This window comes from Fukomys damarensis, unplaced genomic scaffold (genome assembly GCF_012274545.1).
Source record: "Fukomys damarensis isolate Sample0158 unplaced genomic scaffold, DMR_v1.0_HiC HiC_scaffold_34, whole genome shotgun sequence".
In the NCBI taxonomy this organism is placed as follows: domain Eukaryota; kingdom Metazoa; phylum Chordata; class Mammalia; order Rodentia; family Bathyergidae; genus Fukomys; species Fukomys damarensis.
This window is the reverse complement of record NW_022900946.1, coordinates 22,379,004-22,385,803: the sequence shown is the minus strand read 5'-3', so window position 1 is coordinate 22,385,803 and position 6,800 is coordinate 22,379,004. Positions and strand designations below refer to the sequence as shown.

Below are 6,800 nucleotides of genomic sequence, written 5' to 3'. Positions count from 1 at the left end.
GGGGCGCACTGGGCCGCGTGGGCCGCCGTCCGCCGCCAGCCAAAGCACAACTCCCAGGAGCCCACGCGCTGCCTCTTAAAGGCTCCGCGGCCGAGTACAGCTCGGGACGGGGATTTGGCCCTGAAAAGCAGACCGGGAGAGCTTTTGGGGATCCCGGCCTGCAGACTCCGGTGGGCTCAGGGGGCCTGTCACACAAGGCACGCCACCGTCTCCAGAGAGTTCGTCCTTCTGAAAAACTCATTTGTTTTCGGTCGTATCTTCTGGGAACCGGCGTCTCAGGTCTCTTTTCCAAGTTTCCACTTTAATGGTTCCGAAGATGGGAAAAAAATTAGGGAGAAAATGTACATGCGCCGCCCGGGAATCGAACCCGGGTCGCAAGAATGGGAATCTTGCATGATACCACTACACCAGCGGCGCTGTTGGGAAGGAGGGCCACCTACAGGCCTTAGCAACTGTGACGTTCGCAGGCCGCGGGCGGATAAGTTCATACTTTGTCACCGCCCCGGAAGTTGGACCCACACTTCAGCTGGCACCCTGGTGCCGAGGTGTCGAGGAGTCTCCCCCGCGCCGGAAGAGAAGGTGCAAGGATGAGGACGCGGATTTGAAGACAGCCTTTATTCGATCCTGTGCCGGGGAAAACAAGGGCCACCGTGGGCACTTGGGAGCCAGCAGGGGCGGTGCTCAGGTAGGAAGCTCGAGATAAGGACCTGAAAGGCGGGGCCCGGGGGTGGGCGTGGCTCTGTGACGTTTGGGGGTTGGAGAGAGGCTCGGGGGTCTAGGACAGCGATGGCTGGCGGTGTTCAGGGCTTCTTTGTGACTTTGACACAAACTGTGCCCATTTAAGGGTGGGTAGATTGGCTGTGGGAGGGGTCGCTGGTCTCTGAAGTAAACGTGCACAGCCCCAAGCGTTCTAGTCAGTTCGGGTCCACGTCTCAGAGGGGCCATATTCCAGAAAATGCTTAGGCCCTACCCCAGAGAGCAAGTCTCGCTGGCCAGGACCAGGATGGTCCCCGTCTGGGATATCAGAATGGGGCTGTGGTTGAGGGCACGACCAGGGTCAGGCATCCGTTGAGGTGGCCAGGATGTGTGGTTAGACCAGACAGGGCCAGTCATGGTCCCAGGCACGCTGATGACCAGTTAGAACAGTCCCCCAGGAAAGCATCGGAGGAGTCCAGGGCCTCAGGGGGGTCCAGGAGTGGGCCTCTGCTCTTGCAGTCCTGCCAAGTCCAGTGATGTCCAGTGTTTGCAGTGACCCTGACAGGTCCGCTGCATTGGGCTTCCCTGCCTCCCATCCTGACTGACCTGTGCTTACCTGGCTAACGTTTTGCATCACCCCCTCCTGTTTTTTTCAGCTGAACCTCTTCCGTGTGTCTGGTTCAGGAGAGGGGAGGGTGTCTCCTTCTACATGTACCCTTGGCCTTCAAGCCTCCTCCAGGGCCACCTGAATTGCCGGGGTGCCTCAACCCGCAGACTTCACTTGGGTTTTCTGGGCATGGAGGGGAAAAGACTGAGATTATCTCCTTGCCTCCTCCCTTTTGTATGGAGCTGCTTTAAGCGATGTCCACCATGCACAGCAAACAGCGTTGTTGAATAGCACGTAAGCCTCGGTTGATGTCATCTGTAGTATTCATCATCTGGAATAGATGCCAGGTGGGCCAAACATCTGCCCTGGGTACTGACTGAGGTCAGTGCCTGGCAGAGAAGCAGTGGGTATCGCTGAGCTGAGGTCACCGTGTGTAGACATCTTTCCTGGAAGCTTGTGTGTCAGATGCTACCAGCAGTCTAGGACTTTGAGGGACAACATCTCCACAAGGAGTCAAAGTTGAATTTGTTGAGACCAGATCATGACTGGGGTCAGAGGTGCCAGCTCCTGAGAGTGAACTGGCTCCCTCCCAAATGGCCCACTTGAAGGACTTATATAATAATGGGTAGAAGCACCACAGCAGGGGCCATTTTTCCAACATAGGAGCTGCAGGTCCTGGATTCTGTACTGTGCAAGGGACTCCAGATCCTTGGGTTCTTCTAGCCTCATAGTGGCACCTCCTGACATTGGCCCTAGTTTTTGTTCCTATTCTCTGGATGCACTTCATCTTCTCACTTGCCCCCAGTTATCTCAGGGTCTGGCCTACAGGAAGTGCTGGCCAATGTCTGATGAGTGAGGGTCACATCCTACTGTATCTCTGCTCCTCGGCCATCTTCACCAAGCCCAGAGCCAACAGCAGGGCATGGCCTATCTTCTGGGCTCAGGACCACATGCCCACTGTCCATTGTGAGGTAGGATAGAAGAAATTTTTTAAATGAGCAAAAAAGAAAAAAGAGGGCTGCTGGGCGTCCAAGCACACGCTTGTAATCCCAGCACTTGGGAGGCTGAGGCAGGAGGATCGCTCTGAGTTCAAGACCAGCCTGGCCTACATAGTGAGTTCCAGGTCAGTCTCAACTACACAGTGAGACCCTGTCTCAAAAAAAAAAAAAAAGAAAAAAGAAAAAAAAGGGAGGATTTTTAAATTTAAAATTTTTAAACTGGGCGTGATGGCATATGCCCCAGACTCAGGAGATTGAAGCAGGAGGATTGCCACAAGTTTAAGACCAGCCTGGACTACGTAGTGAGACCCTCTCTCAAAAATCAATAAAAAATTTTTTTAAAGGAAAAAATAAAATTGTACTTAAGATGGGTGCTCAAGTATATGTATTCCTATTGTGTGTTAGATTACCCATCTGGCAGACTATGTTAAACAAGCCCTCCCCCAAAAAAGAATGCAAGCCATTTATATGTGAAATTTGAAATTGATTTTTTTGTTGTTGTTGTTTTGAGACGGTCTCACTATATAGTTGGGACTGACCAGACACTCACCATGTAGCCCAGGCTGGTCTCGAACTCACAGCGACCCTCCTGCCTCAGCCTCCTGAGTGCTGGGATTACAGGCATACACCAACATGCCCGACTTTGTTTGTTCGGTTTTGGTTTTTTGAGACAGGGTCTCACTATGCAGTTGAGACTGACCTGGAACTCACTATTAGGCTTGTCTTTAGTCTTAGTAGTCTTAGTGGGTGGGAGAAGATGGTTCATCCCTAATGAGATGATAGGAAATCTCAGAAGGGTGGAACCAATAATCACAAGCTTCCTTAAGGAACTATGTAAATCTGGCCATTGTGACTTTAATCTTCAGATGCATCTCCAGCCAGTTTTTGATGTGTTCTTATCTTATTCACTGGAGGGCCCAGCCCTGTCTGACTGCCTATAATATTTCTACCTAATTTAGCTTTCTATAATATTTTGAGACAAGGCCTCACTAAGTTGCTAAGTTCCCAAGGCTGGCCATGAACTCACTTCGATCCTCCTGTCTCCAGTCTCCCAGAGGCTGGCTGGATTTAGAAGTGGGCCAAGTGGCTCCCAGGAAACTGGATGATGGATGCTAGAGTACCTAAGCCACAGTGATCTGGGGACAGGCTCCTTACTGTCAAAGCCTGGACTGGTTAGGGCATAGATTTTATGCCTCAACAATTGACTGAGGATGCCTGAAAACTTGAGCTTCTTTCTTCTTTTACACAGAATGTTAGAATCACATTTAGAGACCTTTTCTTCTTTTGTTGAGACTACTCCTTGTTAGAGTTCAAACTAACCTCAAACTCACAGTGATCCTCCTGCTTCAGCCTCTGATTGGTAAGATTACACGTGTATGTTGCTACATCCACCTTTTTTGTTTTGCTTTTGGCGGGGGTGGGGGGGGGAGACAGGGTCTCACTATATAGTTGAGACTGACCTAGAACTCACTATGCAGCCCAGGCTGGTCTCAAACTCACAAGCGATCCTCCTGCTTCAGCCTCCCGAGTGCTGGGATTACAGACATGTGCCACCACACCCGGCTTTGTTTTGCTTTTTGAGGTAGTGTCTTGCTATGTATTCCAGAATGGCCTTGCACTCCATGTGATCCTCCTGACTCAGCCTTCTGATTCATTTTTCGAGGAGGGGGGAGTAACCAACCTAGCATAGTGCATGCCTGTAATCCCAGCACTGAAGAGGCTGAGGCAGGAGGGTCATTAGGAGTTTGAGGCCAGCTTGCGGGTTTATAGTGAGTCCAAGGCCAGTTTGAACTGCAAGACCCTGTCTGAAAAAACTGAGAAAGGGGGCGCTGGGGATTTAGCTCAGTGGCACCACGCCTTCCTCACAAGCACAAGGTCCCGAGTTTGATCCCCAGTGCAAAAAAAAGAGGAAAAAGGTACTTTTAAAATTAGGATTAGAGTCTGTGAGGGAAAGCCTTTTCTTATGCTGTGCACTGACTGAGAGGCCCCTCCAGTCCAGCTGCCCACTTCCAGAATGGGTCCCTACCTCTCTGACTACAAAGAATGATGCTGCCAACAAAATAACTGCCTCTGCAGGCTCTTCAGGGGCAAAGACAGTTCCGTCTGAGGAAGACTACCAGACTAGATAGACCCTCAGCTCTCAGTACCCTCTGCCCCGCGCCTGGCTGGCTGGAGCCCCACTCCACTGTCCCTGCAACCAAACTGAGATCTTCGCAGGGGCCCAGCCTGTGTCTCCTGACTCCCTTCCCACAGGAGCCCCACCAGGCTCTCGAGCTAACCGCAGGCCAGGAAGGGCCTGGGAGCAGTGGGGCTGAGGAGGTCCCTCAGGGAAACCAGACTCCTCACTCCTTCTGCTCCCCTGGCTCCCCACTGCCGTGGGACCACTAGACCTCACACCCAACCCCTCTGTTCACCCCCAGCAGCCTGTCAGAGCCGGTCTGCCCACTGCTTCTCCCTGGGAACCCTTTTGAAGGTGTCTGAACCCAGATTTGGACTTCAGAACTGGCCCATTCTTGGGGTTGGACATTTGGCCCTCATAGTTTGGCCACCAGCAATTAAAGCAAAGACTGAACTCGTCTGTGCAAAGCTGGACTCTGGACAAGTCCATGTCATCCTGGCCAGCCTTCTGTGGGTATACTTTTTTTGGGGGGTGGGTGGTATTTGAGACAGCATCTCACTAAGTAGTTCAGGCTGGCCTGAAACTCAGGTGATCCTCCTGCCTTGACCTCCCGAGTACTGGGATTAAATGTGTGCACAACCACTAGCCTGGCTGTGGGTATACTTTTCATACAGAGGTCTGCCCTCAAGAGCTGCACACCAGGCCTCGCACCGCCCCCCTAGCCTGCTGTCCCTCAGTATGACCTAATAGCTCTTTTCTTCCCAGCATATACCAGCTGCAGCCTCCCCCAGCACCCTGTCCTTCCTCCCCCACATGTGAGTGAGCAGCTTGTTCAAGGCCACCAGGGGAGGTGAGGGCAGACCACAGGCAGACCATCCTGGCCTTGAAGGAGCCCTGCTGTAGTGCTAATGGGGGAGGGCCAGGCACCGTGGGGTACAAAGGGCTCAGCTGGCAGAGTCAGTATGGCCCGAGAAGCGCCTTTCCTAAGGGCCTGCTCAGGCCTGGACTCTAGGATGTAGGCAGCCACCTGCCCTCTCAGGGTCACAGCTGAGTATTTGAGGCTTTTGTCCTTTAGCCTGTTTATAACAGTGGAGAGCTGGGCGTGGGGCACACACCTGTAATCCCAGCACCTGGGAGGCTGAGGCTGGAGGGTCACCAAAAGTTCAAGGCCATTCCCAGTACCAAAAAAAGAAAAGCGAAAACAACAATAACAAACCAGTAACAACAACAAAAATCAGATCCCAGGGACCCTAGGGGGCTGGAGATGGAGAGCCCAGGCACCTCTAGGACAGAAGCTTCCCTGGGGTCACACAAGTAGCCACACAGTGCATGAGTCTGGGAGGGAGGAGGAGCAGACAAGTGGTGTCTACCAGTACCGTCTTACCCTGAGCCTCCTTTGACCCCTTACCTGTGATGCACGTGGATTACCTGGAGATATTTTTGTTTGTTTTGTTTTTTGAGACAGGGTCTCACTGTGTAGTTGAGGCTGACCTGGAACTCACTATGTAGCCCAGGCTGGTCTTGAACTCACAGCGATCCTCCCGCCTCATCCTTCTGAGTGCTGGGATTATAGGATTATAGGCATACCCTACCATGCCTGGCTGTCGGGAGATTTTAAGGAGAGAACCTGTTCCCACCCCTGTTGGGATGCTGCCCCCAGCCCAGTCATGGCCTCAGCTCAGTGCTGCAGACAGAAGCTTCTCAGGTGCCTGCAATCCCAGCACTCAGGAGGTTGAGGCAGGAGGATCACTGAGAGTTTGAGGCCAGCCAGGGCTACAGAATGAGCCACCTTCTTAAAAAGTAAAACAGCCAGGGCGTGGTGGCGCAGGCCAGTAATCCCAGCACTGGAGAGGCTGAGGCAGGAGGATCGCTGTGAGATCGAGACCAGCCTGGGCTACACAGTGAGTTCCAGGTCAGTCTCAACTACATAGAGAGACCCTGTCTCAAAAGAAAAAAAAGTAAAACAAACAAAACAAAACTTCAAAGAGAAACGCCCCCAAGCACAGACTCCCCTGCAAACACAGACTCCCTGGCACAGAAACCCCTCCCGCACACTGCCCCCCAGCACAGAGATTTACCAACACAGAGAACCCTCGGCAAAGATACCCTCAGCACAGAGTTTCCCACCCTGAACAAAGACCCTCAGGACCTGGACCTGGTAACAAGGGCCCTGCCTGAGACTGTGTAAATCCGGAGGCCACAAGACCACTGCCTCCCACTGTCTAGCCGTGCACTACCCGTCCATAATTCCACCTGGGCCAGCGTGGGGACCGCGACGGTGACCCCGTCCCCGTCCTCCCCCACCCCCGCACCGGGGCCCTAGTGCTGCTCCAGCGTGAGGGCCCTTTAAGGGAGGGGGCGTGTGCGAACCGCCCGCCCC

At 53.0% G+C, this 6,800-nt stretch overlaps 1 non-coding gene across 1 annotated transcript; it reads right to left on the bottom strand.

Moving 5' to 3' along the window:
• Positions 1-346: 346 nt before the first annotated feature.
• Trnag-ccc lies at positions 347-417 on the bottom strand. The gene has a single exon. It is a non-coding gene; the product is annotated as a tRNA-Gly (tRNA).
• Positions 418-6,800: the final 6,383 nt, after the last annotated feature.